The sequence below is a fragment of the Manis pentadactyla genome, chromosome 5 (genome assembly GCF_030020395.1).
Source record: "Manis pentadactyla isolate mManPen7 chromosome 5, mManPen7.hap1, whole genome shotgun sequence".
Taxonomy (NCBI): Eukaryota; Metazoa; Chordata; class Mammalia; order Pholidota; family Manidae; genus Manis; species Manis pentadactyla.
Window position 1 is genome coordinate 147,300,106 of NC_080023.1, and position 20,904 is coordinate 147,321,009.

Genomic DNA, 20,904 nt, shown 5'->3' on the forward strand with positions numbered 1-20,904 from the left:
CTTCCAACTCTTAAAAACCTAAGCATATATTTTTGCACAGTAAGGCACAAGTTAATTTTCATAAAGGCAGAAAAGTAGAGTGATGTAGCCAAAAGCATGTGGGATTAGAGTAAGATTTGACCCTACTATTTGTTAGCTGTATGGCCTTGATAAATCACTACCTCTCTTAGCCTCAGATGGGGTAACTATAATAGAATGCCTCAGTTACTGAATTTATAATTGAATAACTTCAGTTATTGTGAGTATAGTCTGTCTCCTTTAATCAAGTGCTCTCCTAATGATTGTTGTTTTTAGGCAAGGGATAGGACAATGGAAAGAGTGAACTCAAGAACAATCTTTGCTGCCATCTCAGTCTTTTCCTTTTCCTAAATATGAGAGCAGTTATGCTGCCATTTTGGCTGGGTTGACAAGCTGTGGTTACTTAGAGGTTCCATTCCAGTCGTGGTCTAATGATGTAAAAAATTGTCACTGCTTAGCTGGACTACACACTTCGACTTTTTAAGAGATTCTGTGTAAATGATTTCTGATGGTTATCTGAAGTCAGTCCCTGGCCTTCTTTAAAACAGCTTTATTGAGACATAATTTATATCCCATATAATTAATTTATTCAGAGTGTATAATGCAAGGGCTTTTGGTATATTCACAATCACTTATTGCAGTCAATTTTAGAAGATGTTCATTGTCATTTTCCCAAAAAGAAACTCCCTTAGCCATCACTCTCAATCCAGTCACTGCCCCTCACCCCCCACCCTAAGTCATCACTAATCTACTCTTTCTGTCCATGGATTTGCCTAGGCAGGGCTTTTATTTAAATGGAACCATACAGTATGTGATGCTTTGTGCCTGCCTTCTTTTACCTAGCCTGATATTTTCAGGGTCTATCAGCTCTTTTTGCTATGTTATGATTTTGAGGGACACACTGACCTATCCTGTAGGAAGGAGAGATGAAAGTGAAGAAAATTCACTGTTGTCTCATTACTGGTTGTTAGGCACAAATTTTTTCTCACAAAAAAAAAAAAAGAGAGAGAGAAAAAGCCCTATAAACAGTCACTGTAGCTGCAAACCAAAGAATGGTGTTCCAGTGTATATATAATGTGGGAAAGATTCATGTCCCAGCATTCTTTTAGCTGCATTTGTGTACATAAATAATGTCATGATTATATCTTTCAGTACAGATAATAATAATATGTAACTATGAGACTACTGTACTAAAACTATTGCACCACTGTCATTTTATTTGCTGTTTTTCTCTGGTAACTTATTCTCCTGCTGAGTGTTCTGCATAAGTGAGACATTATTATATAATGCCTATGGCTATATGCTACATGTTACACATTAATATCTGTGTTTATGTGCCACATTTTTTATTTTTATCTGAGCTTGATGAGTTCAGTGTTAGGTATTTTATTTAGGGATAACCCATGACTTTATTTATTAGTATAAATGAGTTGTTGGACACAAGATTCAAAGAAGTACAATCCTCAAAGCATATTCCCCCTAAATTTGTGGATGTAGTTTAAAAAAAAAAAAAAGCCAGCCTTTTCACTTTAGCAAACCTAGCCTCTCTGTGCCTCAGGTTCTTCTGTAAAGTGGAGCAACAGTTGACTCTATGCTCAGTTAGTGCTGATGGTCTTTAACTCTGTGGTCCTGTGAAAATAACTGGTAATGTATTACTGATGGTCCCAGACTACTTCCTACATCATATCAAGAAGATTGCATTGTAATGTTAGATTTCTTATATTCTAATTAGTTATCTAATGTGGTGTCACAACAGAAAGCTAATGGTATGTCTTAGCCAAATTCAAATTTTTCTGAAATAGAAAGAGGATCCATAGTCTGCTATTCCAAATAGTCTGTTAATACAAAATAATTAAAAATAGTACAAACCTAGAATATCTGTATAATAGATGGGTTCAGCTATGAGTGGCAGAAAATCTAAAACAACAAGTGGCTTAAAACAAGATTAAAATTTATTTCTCACTCATGTAAAACTTGGCACAGGTCTGGTATGGAGCTTCATGGCATCAAGGACCTTTTACCAATTATCCCCTCTTCCTTCTTAGCACTTTACCCTCCTCTTGAGTGTAAACCATATTCTTTTTGAGCAAGTTGGTGGCATCCACATTACAGGTTGCAGGGTAGAGAAAGGAATGGAGCGGAAGGTAGAACGCACCTTCGGTGCTCTGTTAAGCATGATTCCCAGACATTTCCATGTGAGTGGCTGTACACAGCTTTAAGGAAAGCTGGGAAGTGTAGCCATGTGCCCAGCTAAAAATTCTAATTACAGTGGAAGACAGGGAGAAAAGATATTGGGGTATAGGGAGGCTGTACTACAATCTGGTTAATGATAAACAAAAGAGAAAACCAAGAAACATTTGCCATTACATCTCTTCCACTAAAGAAGGGGTCTGTATTTCTAGTAGCTGATAACCGATTTTCTAAATGGAAATGTCCTTTTAGAGAAGAGATCATAAGGGAATGGAAACATCTCTTGAGAATATGTTATACTATTTTCTGTAATTGGGTTAATGTAAGGAATATTCCAAGAAAGAACTTCTACACGTATTTCCTGCTTTGATTTCATGAGCTGGTATTATAATTTATGAGCCAGCCTCTTGGAGTTAGTGTAGATTTTCCACTGCAAAATATATGTTCCTACTGGGAATATACACATTGTAAGGTGTCATCTGAGTTTTACCTGAGCCTTCACCTGAGCCACCACCCATCTCTCCTTCCTGATCTTGAAGGGGGAAAGAAAAATCACAAACTTGAGTAGTCCTTAATATATCCATCTGTAAAATCAAAATAATAGTGCATTGTACAATGAATATTAGTAGTGGCCTTATAAAGTGTTTTTATATAAGAAAGAGCTTCCAGGGGTAATGATATTGCAAGTCTCAACTCTTAAAAACCCATTTGGAGGAAAATTATTCACTGTTTTGGAATAGTTGTGTGACCTTTTCAGAATTTTTGAAGATACAGAATCAGCAGAACCAGACTCACCATGCAGAGTATTGAAATAACAAATTTCATATGTGCCATTGTCTGCCTGACATCATCTTAAGACTGAAGTCTTTCCGTATCTTCCCATAAAAGAACAAAGTGACCCCAATAGACAAAGGAGAGACTTTGAGGATTGTATAGGATTATAATATCTGGAGAAACTTAAGGTAATTATCACCAGTGTCAAACTACCAGGCAGCCTGCACACTTTGCCTATTCTTATTTAAGGTTTGCTGAATTATTTATGAGCATTTTAGAATACTGTTTTATGGCTATAGAATTCTCCTTCCACAAAATTAATATCCAAAAACTGATAAGCTTTTGATTTACACAGATCAGCCACTGGGAAATTGTTGTTTAAGAAATGTAGCTATACAAACACCTCTTTCTCAAAATTCCCTGCTTTGTCTGAGTACCTTCAGAAAGGAATCCACTTGTGGCCCAGACTCAGGAGATTTGGATCTGAACCAGAGTGGTCCAGGGAGGTGTTGTCCAGGCCCAAATTAACCCCGAAGCAAGAAAATTCAGACACTAGCCACAATGCTAACTTCACACCAAAAAACAAAAGAGACCTTGATAAGATGATGAGCACTCACTATATGCCAGGCACACCCCCCAGAGACAGTTATAGTAATGATCATTTTACTCAATAGGTCTCAGTAGGAACTTCAACTTGCCTGTAGTCCTAGATGGGGAGTAGTGGCTAAGCTTGAGTCTGCAGTTAATGCCTTACCAATGGCATCTTCTGTGGAGCCCACTTACTGCCATGGAGACTTCTGGTTTACCTGATTTCCCTGCTGATGAATTTCTAAACCACAGAGGCATTGTTTTCTCTCATATTTGAGGCTATACAATAACAGAATCTTCAACTTTTCATTTGTTCACACAGTCTTGTTTTACCACTCTTGAAGTGTTTGTGGTTTACTGAACTTCTTGTTTCAATTTAGTACACACAGTTTATGCCTTCTAATCTTTCCTCTTCAGGGATTCTAAGCTCCTGTAGAAATTCTGAGAAACTATTTCCTTTTCTGGTAATTGAGATATCACCAGCAAAATCCTGGAATTACTGTGTTCAATCTAAAACCCTCAAGAATAGGAGGTAACCTAACAAGGTTTATAGAGGACCCTCTTGCCACTTCTCTCAGTTAACTTTAACAGGGTCTAGAGACTGTACCTTCCCAAGGGTTCAGGGTTATAATGAGTCACTTATAGCTCAGTAACTTTAATACTACAGTTACGAAAAGGGGGGCCATATGTAGAAGAAATTTAGTACCTTCTAATAACCTTTTGTATACTTAAGTTTAGTTATTAAGTTACTCTATCTGTAGACTGAACCAACTTAAGTACTTTAATTTAAAAACAAATTAATCTTTCATGACTGCTCCATTAAACAGAGTTGTATTGATTCCTTTCCAGTACCTGCTGCTTTTCCAGGGAGTTATAACTGATTGTTAATTTATTGTCTGTGGATAGGTATCTCAAAATCAACTGATTTATTCATATTATCACAGCCAGCTCTTACCTTTATTTAAAGAGTGACTCTTTTTTCTGTCTTTAGGGCAACTCTAGCTCTTTATTTCAGGGTGTTTTCTTGGTTATCGCCTAGATCCAGCAGTTCCCGAGGCAGGTTTTCAATATTCAGTGCTGTTTTCCAGAAATGTGACATTTTCAGAATAGAATAAACCTTGATTAATTCTAATTTAAAAGATTCAGTTCTTTGTCACAGATTAGAGAAGACTAAAAAGACATAACTAAATGTGATGTGGGATCTTGGATTGGGTCCTAGAGAAGAAAAATAATAATAGTGGGAAAAAGGGTGAAATTTGAATTAAGTCTGCAGTTTAGTTAATAGTATTATACAAATGTGATTTCCTGTCATTGTACTATGCTTGTGTAATATTTTAACATTAGGGGAAGCTAGATGAAGGGTTTATGGGAACTTGTGCAACTTTCCTGTAAATCTAAAATTATTTCAAAGTTAAAAGTTTAAATATACTCACTGTTCCACATTGTTTGGGAATTATGGTATTGCCCTTTCTTGCGGCTCTCTCCCTCAGGCAGCACAGATGACCCAGGATACAGTAGCATACACCACCCACAGGAACCAGTCACAGAAATTGGTTCACTTATGGGTCCACTCAAACAGTGACAGTCCAAGCATGAGCTTAGTAAGGTCCGTGGGTCAATAGGATCTCATGGGAAGAGTTAAGCATTTGGATTTGGCAGTGGCTTTCAGTCCCTCTTCTACAATGCACCCATGGTTTCATATTGGACAGCTGGCTTGACCTTTCTGAGTCTCACTTTCTTCTGAGTATGGGAGAGTATGATACCCACTTCATAGTGATTATGAAGATTAAATGAGATTTAATGCTAGCCATAAACTCCAAAATACTATGCAAACTGTTCATTTTGGTTAATGTCCTAAAGAATTACTTGAAAGAAAAAGATTCCCCGTCTTTGGGAATTATATGTCCTGGCTGTCCTTGAAGTGATTTTTCCTAGATTAATTGTATTACTGCCTTGGGTACAATTACAATCCATAGGTGACATATCTGTAATTATGCTTATGATATTTTGAACCTTTATCATTAACATCAGTTTGAACTTAAAACAATGTGACTAAGAAACAAAGAATATGCTTAACATTATATTCTATTTAATATATCGATTTTACATGCACATTAATTTCACTTATTTAAGCCAATATCTAGCCCTTTTGTTTTGGAAGTCATGACACTAGGAAGAGAATTTCAAATGTGAAATCCCCAAATTTTTTAGTTTTCCTGAAGTTTAAAGTGAAAGCAGTCAGTGGAATCTGTAGAGCTGTTTTCAAGAGAGATCCTAGAAAGATACAATGCCAAGTCTACCAACTATGAGACTTATAACCTTGTCATTTGTTTCCAAAAGTATTCTATAACAAATTGAAAACAAGCAGCTCAGTCAAGACATTTAAGTAGTGCTGCCAACTAACTGATGAAATTTTATTTTTTAAAATTTTTACAGGTGATGGATGTAAGGTTGATTCTGTGTCCATATTTCAGATTGTTAAATGCTCTGATTCAGTGCCTGGTGAAGGGCTGCTATGTAGCTCCAGCCAAATCTTAATTATTCTTCCTGCTTGTCTACTGTCTGTTGATTTAGCTGCTTCACTAAAGCACCTTCACATACATCAGTCAGGTTCTTTTTCAAAAATCCCACTCTAAAGCCAAAACCAAAATAGGTCAGAGAAATAGAAGATCTGGTGAAGTCAGAGCTGCTCATCAGTAGTCCTCAAGTGCTTACCTTTGAATAAAGAGAAATATTAAAAAGGCTAATTTATTACTGAGTTGCTTATCCTCAAGGAACACATTTTCCAATGTAGTAAAAAGTAGTTTATTAGGAATAGGTGGAAACTCCCTCAATATGGTAAGTGTGTGTGTATTTTAACTGTACATATCCTATTTACTGATAAAACAGCAGTCTCATTAGATCATTAACAAGACAAGAATGTCCATTATTTACATTATTTTTTAAATTGTTCCAGAGATGTTAGCTCAGAGGAGAAACAATTTATATGTAATTGTAAAAAAGGGATTAAAATCATCATTAGATAATTACTTTATGTAAGCGAAAGTTGATTTAAGTGTTTATGAAATATCTGATAATCCTTGTGGAAAATTTTCCGCACCAAATCTATCCAGAAAAAGCCAAGGTTTTCAACCAAGTGTTTTAAATAAGAATCAAATTTGAAAAATCCTTACAAGTCTTAACAAACAACCAGAGAACCTTTTTTCTATTTCCATTTATGATTAAAATTTTAATTTATTCTCTTCAATAAGTAATATGTGCACATAATATAAAATACAAATGGTATTATAAGCAACTATTTAGTGAGAAGTCAGCCTTCTGCAGTATAGCATAGAGAAGACAAGTAGTGTCTTGATAGCATCTTACTATGTTGATGGACAGTGACTGCAATGGGGCGTGCGGGGGGAGGGGAGACTTGATAATATGGGTGAATGTAATAACCACAATGTTGATTGTGCAGTGATGCCTTAATAAAAAATAATAAGTCAGCCTTCTCCCAGCCCTGTCAGAGGGTACCTGTTTTTTATGTATTCTTCCAGAGACTTTTTTAAAGGCATATACGAAAGCTAGCTTCTCTCAGTTCTTTTTACATTAATGGTAACATGCCATGTATACTGTTCTGTATCTTTTGTTTTGTTTACTTGGTAGTATTATTATGGAAAGTGTACTGAATTAGCACAATCTACAATTTTTGTTTAACAACTGTGAAATTAGATTATGGTGATAAACTGTAATTTAACCAGTTACATATGTAGGTTGCTTTCAACCTTTTGCTATTACAAACAAGGCTGCAAAGAAGAACCTCATACATATATGTTTTTGAGTACATGTGCAAGCACATTTGAAAGACAAATTCCTAAATTGGAATTTCTGGGTCAGTGGGTGAGTCCATGTATAATTTTGCTAAATTGCGCACTTGGAGGCTGACAGTTTTACTAATTGACAATTTCACTAATAATGTGTGAGAGTGTTTTCTTCCTCTAATGGGTAATACTAACTTTATGACATATTCGACTCCTATATGAATTTGGTCTGCTCTTCAACTTTCTTGTATCTGCCAGGATAGGTTAGATTATGCTGTAGTTAACAAACAACCTCAACATCTCAGTGGCTTATAACAGTAAATTTATTTCCTTCTGGTACATGTCCCTCAAGGGGCTCTGGGGGCTATGCTCCAAGTCCCTTTACTCAAAAGCTTAGTCTGCCAGAGTTCCCACCATCTTGAACATTGCCAGTTGTCCTAAGGGAAAGAGGGCTCTGGAGAGTCTCACACCAGAACGTTCAGCCTGGAATTCCCTTTACAACTCACTAACAAGTATTCATCACATGGCTAACCTATTATTATAAGGGAGTGAGGAATTACCATCATAGAAATGCCTAGAAGATGGCAAGCTAAAAATACCTTGCAAACAGCAGCTATGGCTAACTACCATATCTCAATTCTGTCCTGTTACTCTGTCAATTCATGTGGTAATAACACAGGTTTTTCTTTTTTGGAATATTTCTGGCTATTCACTCATTTTCATTTTTCTCATTAAACTAGAATTTACCTTCTCTAACCACCTTCCTCTCTCCAGAAAAAAACAGTCATTACTCCAGAAAAAACCAAACTGTCATTATTTTCTTACCATATCTGCATTCAATTTATAAATTTAAGGAAATTTGACATCTTTATAATACTGAGTTTCCACAACCAACAAGCAGATACCTTTTCAGTTATTCACATCTTCTTTTGTATTGTTTATATTTTCTTATTATAGATTATGTATACCTATTAGTAAATATTCTTTTTTGTTCTCTTAGTGGGATTCTTTTTTATTTTATTATCATCTGCAAATAATGATAATTTTAATTCCTTCTTTACAATCAGGTTCAGGTTGCTTTCTTCAAGGAGCAGAAAAGATACAACATTACTCAAATAACATATCTATTACCCAATCAAAAACTTTCTCAAAAAAATTCATACTGAAAATTTTTCTTTTCACAATACATCTTTACAATAATCCCAGTAAATAAGTAGACTAACATACACGAACAATAAGTACTGTTCACTCTAGCAACTGGAGGTACTTAACAAATTTTTAAGAATTGTGTTTGTTTTATGCTCTGCAGGCATCTATTATGCCCACCTGTACAAGAACCAGGAGATGATGAGCCATTAATGTAGAATAAGATCTTGGTCTAAAAAAAGAGACTCTCTGGCCCATTCATCAAACTTGAGAGATGTTGAAAATTAAACATCTGCAGGTAATTAGAGTATGGTTATGAGGGACATATGTATTGCTCTCCTATTGTGCTTTGATTTCTTTTTTGTGAGAAAAAACATGTTTTTTTTGTTGGAGAAAATACCAGCTCTTTTCTAAAATTAAGCAGGTATTGTATTACACTAGGGTTTCTTTCATGTTGAGGATGAGAACTGCTTGTTGCTTATTTCTTTTCCCTGCCTTTGTGTAATTTTTGATGTGAAGTTCAACTTGAGAGTATTTTCCTTCCCTGCAACCTTTCATTTCATCCTATCTCAGCATTACTCTGTGCTCTTTTTCCTACAACCCATACTCTTTAGAATTCCATTCTTAGTTGTCACAAAACTGAATTAAACAGAAGGTAGTTGTTAAATGCTAATAAGCAGATTATTTGTCAAATTATAGTGCATGTACGGTTGTACCTAGAGGAGAGATCAGAGGGGACTCTGAGATACCAAATTTGAATGCCTCACCATCATTAAGGTGAAGTCTCAAAAAGATTTAATGGAATGACTTAAATTGAAAATAGAGATTTTATCATTTTAGACAAAATGGAGAAAAAGTCTTTATGAAGCTGGCACAGAATAATTACTAGGAAGATAACAGATTAAAAATAGACCTACCAAAATAACAAATATCTGAAATAAAATGTTCAAGAAGACAGACTTCAATTATGGTAAACAATGATAGCACCTCTGACTTGGTTTTAGAACTTTGGCAACATCAACAAAGAGAAAGCATGCACAAACCCAGAGAAATCAATGGTAATAGATGAAACAAAGAAAATCTAAACTGTAGGAGTGGAATTGTCAAAAATAGGGCTGAAAAGGATAAAAGACACAGAGACTATCAAAAGGAACTGGTTAGAATTAAAACAAACAAAAACCCTGAGGAACTATGGTAAAGAATATAAAGAAATTTACAATGTCCCTTAAGGGAAAAAATGGCAGCAAAATAATGGGGTGGTCAATATAATTGATGCTAAATGGAAAGATCTAGATTTAAAAACCTATGAAAGAGACAAATAGGTTATAACAAATCCTAAAGACCTAGTTTTTTGCATTTGCAACTCTCCTCTAAATGACAGGAGTGAAGGATGGGTTGCAAAGAGGAGGAAGCTCAGTAAAAGAAAAACTGAAGAAGTTATTTAAGATAAAATTGACCTTTGCCTATAGACAGAGACTTTGTGGAGTACTTATTTTCCAGATTTGGCACTTAAAAGACAGTATCCCCACAATACCTGCGCTCAGTTTCTTAAAACTAGAAAGAAGGAAGAACTATGCTCTGGGGAATAAAAGATAAAAATGACCTCAGACTTTGCAACTCAAACAATAGAAAGAAGATACATTTAGAGAAATTTTTACAGAATACCAGCCAATTATCTTGGACTAGCTGTCTGCCTTTTTGAGGATAAAAGATTTTTGTTGTTGTTGTTGTTGTGTTCTTTTTCCTTTATTTTATTTTTTATTTTTTTGAGAGGGCATCTCATATTTATTGATCAAATGGTTGTTAACAACAATAAAATTCTGTATAGGGGACTCAATGCACAATCATTAATCAACCCCAAGCCTAATTCTCAACAGTCTCCAATCTTCTGAAGCATAACGAACAAGTTCTTACATGGTGAACAGTGCAAGGGCAGTCATCACAGAAACTTTCGGTTTTGATCACGCATTATGAACTATAAACAGGTCAAATATGAATATTCGTTTGATTTTTATACTTGATTTATATGTGAATCCCACATTTCTCCCTTATTATTATTATTTTTAATAAAATGCTGACATGGTAGGTAGATGCAAGATAAAGGTAGAAAACATAGTTTAGTGCTGTAAGAGGGCAAATGTAGATGATCAGGTGTGTGTCTATAGACTAAGTATTAATCCAAGCTAGACAAGGGCAACAAAATATCCACGGATGCAGAATATTTCTCTCAAAACAGGGGAGGTGAGGTTCTAAGCCTCACCTCTGTTGATCCCCAATTTCTCACCTGATGACCCCCCTGCAACTGTGCCTGTCTTAGGTTGTTCCTCCCTTGAGGAATCTTACCCGTCTCTGGCTAACCAGTCATCTTCTGGGGCCATACAGGGAAATGTAAAGTTGGTAAGTGAGAGAGAAGCAATATTGTTTGAAAAAGTTAGCTTTTTACTTCTTTGCAGATTTATGCCCTGTGGCTTCAATGCCCAGCATTTGTCTTGAGGTATCTTTACCACTTGGAAGAATTATGATACTCGGTAATTTCGATATGAGGCACAAATTCTACTTAAGGGTTGTAATTAGGAAGGAAGAAGAAAAGCTATAGAAGTAGCAGATGGAAGAAAACATGGGAAGATTGATTATTTCTTTGACGTATCTTCTTGTAGAGTAACATAAGCATGTATAGGTTTTAAACTACTAATTAAGTTGCGCACACACATTAACGTAATAGGAATACAGCTACATAACCAAAGCAGACCTACAATTACCAGCCATCTCCAGTGAAACCAAGAAAACCAGTTAGGCACCCTAGGCATTTGTGAAAACTTATCAATGATATGATGGATATTGTCTAACTGAATTTGAATAGTTTGAGAAAAATCAGACAAATTAAAACAACACATTCCTGGGAACTGTTCACATCCCATATGTTCTTTTAAGAGTAGATAGTCTGTAGTCGAGGATAAAAGATTTTTGAATGCTGGTATTTTAGAAGAATTTCTAATCTCCAAACAGCAGAAAAGATTATAAAAGACTGGGAATTGAGAGGGAACTTCTGAAATATAAGTGGTAGAGACTGGAACATTTGGAAGGGATGATATCATCCAGGAGCCACAGCCTAGGGACTCAGGCACAAAACATCCCCGTGCAGGCTCTCTACCCAAGTTGCTGCATTCTGGGGCCTGAGCCTCTGCACATACAGAAATGCAACCTTACCTTTACTCAGGGATAACCAGGGCCTGAGAAAATCTTGCTAACCAAAGACTGCAAGACTGTCAGTTTATACATTTGTCATGAAAAACAGAATTTTCAGGTCAACTTGAACGCTGAGTAGGCCTGAGTAAAATTCTTGTTCTCTTTCCTTTAGGTGTGTCACTTGGGGAAAACAGTTAAAGTCAGTGTTTAATGCTGGTGAATTATGTAAGTGGTTTTAAGAAGTGTTTCTCTGCTAAACTTGAAGTATTCTTCCCTGGTATTGGTATGCTTTCTTGTGACTGAAGTGTTTAACATTCACCAGTATACTCTGGACACAGCAGGACATGTATGCTTAATTCTATACATATATATAGTCTAGGCTTTTATACAGATAGACTTCTAACACCTCCCTTTAAGTCCTTTAATATCATTTTCTTTACCAGCTCTTATGTGCAGATGTAGACAAATATTGGTCAAATACATCACTGAGGATTCTATATATAATGAAAAGACTCTGTTCTCCCTAGGTTCCTAGTCCCCTCACCACGAGCAAATCATTATCAATTTCTTAAAAACCCTTCCAGGGATGGTTTATGCATATTCAAGCAAATTCCTATATTCTTTAGTAGTGAAATGTACCAAATCCAACTAATAATCAATATGTTTGCACTGTATTGGCTTCTGACGTAGTAGAGAGCAATCAACTATGGGCTGAGCTGCAGACGCTCCGCATCTACCCCTGACTGTTAATGCAGACATAGAAACCTGCCATCTGATTCTCTTAGGCTCAAGTTATTACAGTAGGGCCAGGTGCTAGCCAGTCCAGTGAGGCCACACTGTGGCTCATCAGCTAAACCTCAGTCACAGTTTGAGAGAATGACCTCTTCTGCACTTGGTTCCTATATTCCAGCTGAATAAAACAGGGATGTATCCTGGTTTTCTAGTACTTATAATTTATTCTTGAAACCACCTTCAGTTATGCTAGAAATCAAACATTGCATTTCTAAAGCACAGACAGTGCGCACTGTCTCATTTGGGCAGGATCTTGAGAGACAACTTGTCGGTTTGCTATTTTAGCATCAGAAAGATGAGCTAGAGATCAGCTAGTCCAAAATAAAAGTTATGTTTAGTAATAAATTTTTTTTTTTTTTAGATAATTATTTTTTATTGAAGGGTAGTTGATGCACAGTATTACATTACATTAGTTTCAAGTGTACAACACAGTGATAAAACATTTATATACATAATTCTAGGTTCCAGCTATCACCCTACCAAGCTGATACAATATCTTGACTATATTCCTTATGCTATACATTACATCCCGGTTACTTATTTATTTTACCATTGGAAGTCTGTCTTTTTTTTTTTTTTTTTTGTGAGGGCATCTCTCACATTTATTGATCAAATGGTTGTTAACGACAATAAAATTCTGTATAGGGGAGTCAATGCTCAATGTACAATCATTAATCCACCCCAAGCCTAATTTTCGTCAGTCTCCAATCTTCTGAGGCATAACAAACAAGTTCTTACATGGAGAACAAATTCTTACATAATGAATAAGTTACATAGTGAACATTACAAGGGCAGTCATCACAGAAACTTTCAGTTTTGCTCATGTATTATGAACTATAAACAGTCAGTTCAAATATGAATACTCATTTGGTTTTTATACTTGATTTATATGTGGATACCACATTTCTCTCTTTATTATTATTATTTTTCATAAAATGCTGAAGTGGTAGGTAGATACAAGATAAAGGTAGAAAACATAGTTTAGTGTTGTAAGAGAGCAAATGTAGATGATCAGGTGTGTGCCTGTAGACTATGTGTTAATCCAAGCTAGACAAGGGCAATAAAACATCCACGTATGCAGAAGATTTCTCTCAGAACGGGGGGTGAGGTTCTAAGCCTCACCTCTGTTGATCCCCAATTTCTCACCTGATGACCCCCCTGCGACTGTGCCTGTCTTAGGTTGTTCCTCCCTTGAGGAATCTTACCCCTCTCTGGCTAAACAGTCATCTTCCGGGGCCATACAGGGAAATGTAAAGTTGGTAAGTGAGAGAGAAGCCTTATTGTTTGAAATGGTTAGCTTTTTATTTCTTTGCATATTTATGCCCTGTAGCTTCTATGCCCAGCATTTGTCTTGAGGTATCTTTACCACTTGGAAGAATTATGATACTCGGTAATTTCGATATGAGGCACAAATTCTACTTAAGGGTTGTAATTAGGAAGGAAGAAGAAAAGCTATAGAAGTGGCAGGCGGCAGAAAACATGGGAAGATTGATTATTTCTTTGACATATCTTCTTGTAGAGTAACTTCAGCATGTATAGGTTTTAAGCTACTACTTAAATTGCGCACACACATTAACATAATAGGAGTATAGTTACATAACCAAAGCATATCTGTAATTGCCAGCCATCTCCAGTGAAACCAAGAAAACCAGTTAGGCACCTTAGGCATTTGTGAAAACTTATCTATGATATGGTGGATATTGTCCAAATGAACTTGAACAGTCTGAGAGAAATCAGACAAATTAAAACAACCCATTCCTGGGGAATGTTCACATCCCTTATGTTCTTTTAACAGTAAATAGTCTGTAGTTGTAAGATTTTGGAGCGCTACAATTTGCACTTCTCCTAATTCTTGGTTGAGTTCCAACAGTATAGATCCAGTCAAATTTGTTGTTTTACTGTATGCACAGGCCAGCTTAGATATCTCCTTCATTCCCATGGCAAGTCCAGGAACTGGTGGGATGAGTGCATCTACAGCTGTAGCAGTGCGTGGATCTTTGTTGGGGTTTTTTGATGATCATCTTCTGGCATGAGTCTTCCAGAGAGTGCTGATGTTGGAAGTTCTTTTTCATATCGTATCTTAGTTCCTTTTCGGGGTAGCCCAATTAGGCTTTGATCTTCTGTATAAACGCAAACAGACCCTTTGCCTACACTTTTATATGCCCTTTATACCCTTCTGTAGAACTCATTAGAGGTTACCACACAGGAACTGCCCTTTTTTGTTTGTTTGTTTGTTTTTGTTTCGTTTTTTGTATCACTAATCTACACTTACATGACGAATATTATGTTTACTAGGCTCTCCCCTATACCAGGTCTCCCCTATAAACCCCTTTACAGTCACTGTCCATCAGCATAGCAAAATGTTGTAGAATCACTACTTGCCTTCTCTGTGTTGTACAGCCCTCCCTTTTCTCCTACCGCCTCATGCATGTTAATCTTAATACCCCCCCTACATCTCCCACCCCCTTATCCCTCCCTACCCACCCATCCTCCCCAGTCCCTTTCCCTTTGGTACCTGTTAGTCCATTGTTGAGTTCTGTGATTCTGGTGCTGTTTTGTTCCTTCAGTTTTTCCTTTGTTCTTATATTCCACAGATAAGTGAAATCATTTGGTATTTCTCTTTCTCCGCTTGGCTTGTTTCACTGAGCATAATACCTTCCAGCTCCATCCATGTTGCTGCAAATGATTGGATTTGCCCTCTTCTTATAGCTGAGTAGTATTCCATTGTGTATATGTACTACATCTTCTTTATCCATTCATCTATCGATGGACATTTAGGTTGCTTCCAATTCTTGGCTATTGTCAATAGTGCTGCGATAAACATAGGGGTGCACTGATCTTTCTCATACTTGATTGCTGCATTCTTAGGGTAAATTCCTAGGAGTGCAATTCCTGGGTCAAATGGTAAGTCTCTTTTGAGCATTTTGATGTACCTCCATACTGCTTTCCACAATGGTTGAACTAACTTACATTCCCACCAGCAGTGTAGGAGGGTTCCCCTTTCTCCACAGCCTCGCCAACATTTGTTGTTGTTTGTCTTTTGGATGGCAGCCATCCTTACTGGTGTGAGGTGATACCTCATTGTAGTTTTAATTTGCATTTCTCTGATAATTAGCGATGTGGAGCATCTTTTCATGTGTCTGTTGGCCATCTGTATTTCTTTTTTGGAGAACTGTCTGTTCAGTTCCTCTGCCCATTTTTTAATTGGGTTATTTGTTTTTTGTTTGTTGAGGCGTGTGAGCTCCTTATATATTCTGGACGTCAAGCCTTTATCGGATGTGTCATTTTCAAATATATTCTCCCATACTGTAGGGATCCTTCTTGTTCTATTGATGGTGTCTTTTGCTGTACAGAAGCTTTTCAGCTTAATATAGTCCCACTTACTCATTTTTGCTGTTGTTTTCCTTGCCCGGGGAGATATGTTCAAGAAGAGGTCACTCATGTTTATGTCTAAGAGGTTTTCGCCTATGTTTTCTTCCAAGAGTTTAATGGTTTCATGGCTTACATTCAGGTCTTTGATCCATTTTGAGTTTACTTTTGTATATGGGGTTAGACAATGGTCCAGTTTCATTCTCCTACATGTAGCTGTCCAGTTTTGCCAGCACCACCTGTTGAAGAGACTGTCATTTCGCCATTGTATGTCCATGGCTCCTTTATCAAATATTAATTGACCATATATGTCTGGGTTAATGTCTGGATTCTCTAGTCTGTTCCATTGGTCTGTGGCTCTGCTCTTGTGCCAGTACCAAATTGTCTTGATTACTATGGCTTTATAGTAGAGCTTGAAGTTGGGGAGTGAGATCCCCCCTACTTTACTCTTCTTTCTCAGGATTGCTTTGGCTATTCGGGGTCTTTGGTGTTTCCATATGAATTTTTTTTTTTTTTTTTAATAATTATTTTTTATTGAAGGGTAGTTGACACACAGTATTACATTACATGAGTTTCAAGTGTACAACACAGTGGTAGAACATTTATATACATAATTCTAGGTTCCAGCTATCACCCTACCAAGCTGTTACAATATCTTGACTATATTCCTTATGCTATACATTACATCCTGGTTACTAATTTATTTTACCATTGGAAGTCTGTCCTTTTTTTTTTTTTTTTTTTTTTTTTTTGTGAGGGCATCTCTCATATTTATTGATCAAATGGTTGTTAACGACAATAAAATTCTGTATAGGGGAGTCAATGCTCAATGCACAATCATTATTCCACCCCAAGCCTTATTTTTGTCAGTCTCCAATCTTCTGAGGCATAACAAACAAGTTTTTACATGTAGAACAAATTCTTACATAATGAATAAGTTACATAGTGAACAGTACAAGGGCAGTCATCACAGAAACTTTCGGTTTTGCTCATGCATTATGAACTATAAACAGTCAGTTCAAATATGAATACTGATTTGGTTTTTATACTTGATTTATATGTGGATACCACATTTCTCTCTTTATTATTATTATTTTTAATAAAATGCTGAAGTGGTAGGTAGATACAAGATAAAGGTAGAAAACATAGTTTAGTGTTGTAAGAGAGCACATGTAGATGATCAGGTGTGTGCCTGTAGACTATGTGTTAATCCAAGCTAGACCAGGGCAATAAAACATCCACGTATGCAGAAGATTTCTCTCAGAACGGGGGGGTGAGGTTCTAAGCCTCACCTCTGTTGATCCCCAATTTCTCACCTGATGGCCCCCCTGCGACTGTGCCTGTCTTAGGTTGTTCCTCCCTTGAGGAATCTTACCCGTCTCTGGCTAACCAGTCATCTTCCGGGGCCATACAGGGAAATGTGAAGTTGGTAAGTGAGAGAGAAGCCTTATTGTTTGAAAAAGTTAGCTTTTTACTTCTTTGCATATTTATGCCCTGTGGCTTCTATGCCCAGCATTTGTCTTGAGGTATCTTTACCACTTGGAAGAATTATGATACTCGGTAAATTTGATATGAGGCACGAATTCTATTTAAGGGTTGTAATTAGGAAGGAAGAAGAAAAGCTATAGAAGTAGCAGGCGGAAGAAAACATGGGAAGATTGATTATTTCTTTGATATATCTTCTTGTAGAGTAACTTCAGCATGTATAGGTTTTAAGCTACTACTTAAATTGCACACACACATTAACATAATAGGAGTATAGTTACATAACCAAGGCATATCTGTAATTACCAGCCATCTGCAGTGAAACCAAGAAAACCAGTTAGGCACCTTAGGCATTTGTGAAAACTTATCTATGATATGGTGGATATTGTCCAAATGAACTTGAACAGTCTGAGAGAAATCAGACAAATTAAAACAACCCATTCCTGGGGACTGTTCACATGCCATATGTTCTTTTAACAATAAATAGTTTGTAGTTGTAAGACTTTGGAGCGCTACAATTTGCACTTCTCCAAATTCTTGGTTGAGTTCCAACAGTATAGATCCAGTCCAATTTTGTTGTTTTACTGTATGCACAGGCCAGCTTAGATATCTCCTTCCTCATTCCCATGGCAAGTCCAGGAACTGGTGGGATGAGTGCATCTACAGCTGTAGCAGTGCGTGGATCTTTGTTGGGGTTTTTTGATGATCATCTTCTGGCATGAGTCTTCCAGAGAGTGCAGATGTTGGAAGTTCTTTTTCATATCGTATCTTAGTTCATTTTCGGGGTAGCCCAATTAGGCTTTGATCCTCTGTGTAAACACAAACAGACCCTTTGCCTACACTTTTATATGCCCTTTATACCCTTGTGTAGAACTCGTTGGAGGTTACCACACAGGAACTGCCCTTTTTTTTTTTTTTTTTGCTTTGTTTTTGGTATCACTAATCTACACTTACATGACGAATATTATGTTTACTAGGCTCTCCCCTATACCAGGTCTCCCCTATAAACCCCTTTACAGTCACTGTCCATCAGCATAGCAAAATGTTGTAGAATCACTACTTGCCTTCTCTGTGTTGTACAGCCCTCCCTTTTCTCCTACCCCCCCATGCATGTTAATCTTAATACCCCCCTACTTCTCCCCCCCTTATCCCTCCCTACCCACCCATCCTCCCCAGTCCCTTTCCCTTTGGTACCTGTTAGTCCATTCTTGAGTTCTGTGATTCTGCTGCTGTTTTGTTCCTTCAGTTTTTCCTTTGTTCTTATATTCCACAGATAAGTGAAATCATTTGGTATTTCTCTTTCTCCGCTTGGCTTGTTTCACTGAGCATAATACCCTCCAGCTCCATCCATGTTGCTGCAAATGATTGGATTTGCCCTTTTCTTATGGCTGAGTAGTATTCCATTGTGTATATGTACCACATCTTCTTTATCCATTCATCTATTGATGGACATTTAGGTTGCTTCCAATTCTTGGCTATTGTAAATAGTGCTGCAATAAACATAGGGGTGCATCTGTCTTTCTCAAACTTGATTGCTGCATTCTTAGGGTAAATTCCTAGGAGTGCAATTCCTGGGTCAAATGGTAAGTCTCTTTTGAGCATTTTGATGTACCTCCATACTGCTTTCCACAATGGTTGAACTAACTTACATTCCCACCAGCAGTGTAGGAGGGTTCCCCTTTCTCCACAGCCTCGCCAACATTTGTTGTTGTTTGTCTTTTGGATGGCAGCCATCCTTACTGGTGTGAGGTGATACCTCATTGTAGTTTTAATTTGCATTTCTCTGATAATTAGCGATGTGGAGCATCTTTTCATGTGTCTGTTGGCCATCTGTATTTCTTTTTTGGAGAACTGTCTGTTCAGTTCCTCTGCCCATTTTTTAATTGGGTTATTTGTTTTTTGTTTGTTGAGGCGTGTGAGCTCCTTATATATTCTGGACGTCAAGCCTTTATCGGATGTGTCATTTTCAAATATATTCTCCCATACTGTAGGGATCCTTCTTGTTCTATTGATGGTGTCTTTTGCTGTACAGAAGCTTTTCAGCTTAATATAGTCCCACTTACTCATTTTTGCTGTTGTTTTCCTTGCCCGGGGAGATATGTTCAAGAAGAGGTCACTCATGTTTATGTCTAAGAGGTTTTCGCCTATGTTTTCTTCCAAGAGTTTAATGGTTTCATGGCTTACATTCAGGTCTTTGATCCATTTTGAGTTTACTTTTGTATATGGGGTTAGACAATGGTCCAGTTTCATTCTCCTACATGTAGCTGTCCAGTTTTGCCAGCACCACCTGTTGAAGAGACTGTCATTTCGCCATTGTATGTCCATGGCTCCTTTATCAAATATTAATTGACCATATATGTCTGGGTTAATGTCTGGATTCTCTAGTCTGTTCCATTGGTCTGTGGCTCTGCTCTTGTGCCAGTACCAAATTGTCTTGATTACTATGGCTTTATAGTAGAGCTTGAAGTTGGGGAGTGAGATCCCCCCTACTTTACTCTTCTTTCTCAGGATTGCTTTGGCTATTCGGGGTCTTTGGTGTTTCCATATGAATTTTTTTTTTTTTTTTTAATAATTATTTTTTATTGAAGGGTAGTTGACACACAGTATTACATTACATGAGTTTCAAGTGTACAACACAGTGGTAGAACATTTATATACATAATTCTAGGTTCCAGCTATCACCCTACCAAGCTGTTACAATATCTTGACTATATTCCTTATGCTATACATTACATCCTGGTTACTAATTTATTTTACCATTGGAAGTCTGTCCTTTTTTTTTTTTTTTTTTTTTTTTTTGTGAGGGCATCTCTCATATTTATTGATCAAATGGTTGTTAACGACAATAAAATTCTGTATAGGGGAGTCAATGCTCAATGCACAATCATTATTCCACCCCAAGCCTTATTTTTGTCAGTCTCCAATCTTCTGAGGCATAACAAACAAGTTTTTACATGTAGAACAAATTCTTACATAATGAATAAGTTACATAGTGAACAGTACAAGGGCAGTCATCACAGAAACTTTCGGTTTTGCTCATGCATTATGAACTATAAACAGTCAGTTCAAATATGAATACTGATTTGGTTTTTATACTTGATTTATATGTGGATACCACATTTCTCTCTTTATTATTATTATTTTTAATAAAATGCTGAAGTGGTAGGTAGATACAAGATAAAGGTAGAAAACATAGTTTAGTGTTGTAAGAGAGCACATGTAGATGATCAGGTGTGTGCCTGTAGACTATGTGTTAATCCAAGCTAGACCAGGGCAATAAAACATCCACGTATGCAGAAGATTTCTCTCAGAACGGGGGGGTGAGGTTCTAAGCCTCACCTCTGTTGATCCCCAATTTCTCACCTGATGGCCCCCCTGCGACTGTGCCTGTCTTAGGTTGTTCCTCCCTTGAGGAATCTTACCCGTCTCTGGCTAACCAGTCATCTTCCGGGGCCATACAGGGAAATGTGAAGTTGGTAAGTGAGAGAGAAGCCTTATTGTTTGAAAAAGTTAGCTTTTTACTTCTTTGCATATTTATGCCCTGTGGCTTCTA

At 36.9% G+C, this 20,904-nt stretch overlaps 1 protein-coding gene across 10 annotated transcripts in view; it reads left to right on the forward strand.

Moving 5' to 3' along the window:
- RNF24 (ring finger protein 24) overlaps nucleotides 1-20,904 on the forward strand; it is a 92,011-nt gene that overhangs the window by 13,063 nt on the left and 58,044 nt on the right. Inside the window, exon 2 of one of the 10 annotated variants that reach the window (XM_057502777.1) lies at nucleotides 8,683-8,817. The exons of the other annotated variants lie outside the window; for them this stretch is intronic. The gene's annotated coding sequence lies outside the window, so the exon portion shown is untranslated. The remainder of the gene's footprint in view (nucleotides 1-8,682; nucleotides 8,818-20,904) is intronic. 10 annotated transcript variants of the gene reach the window in all.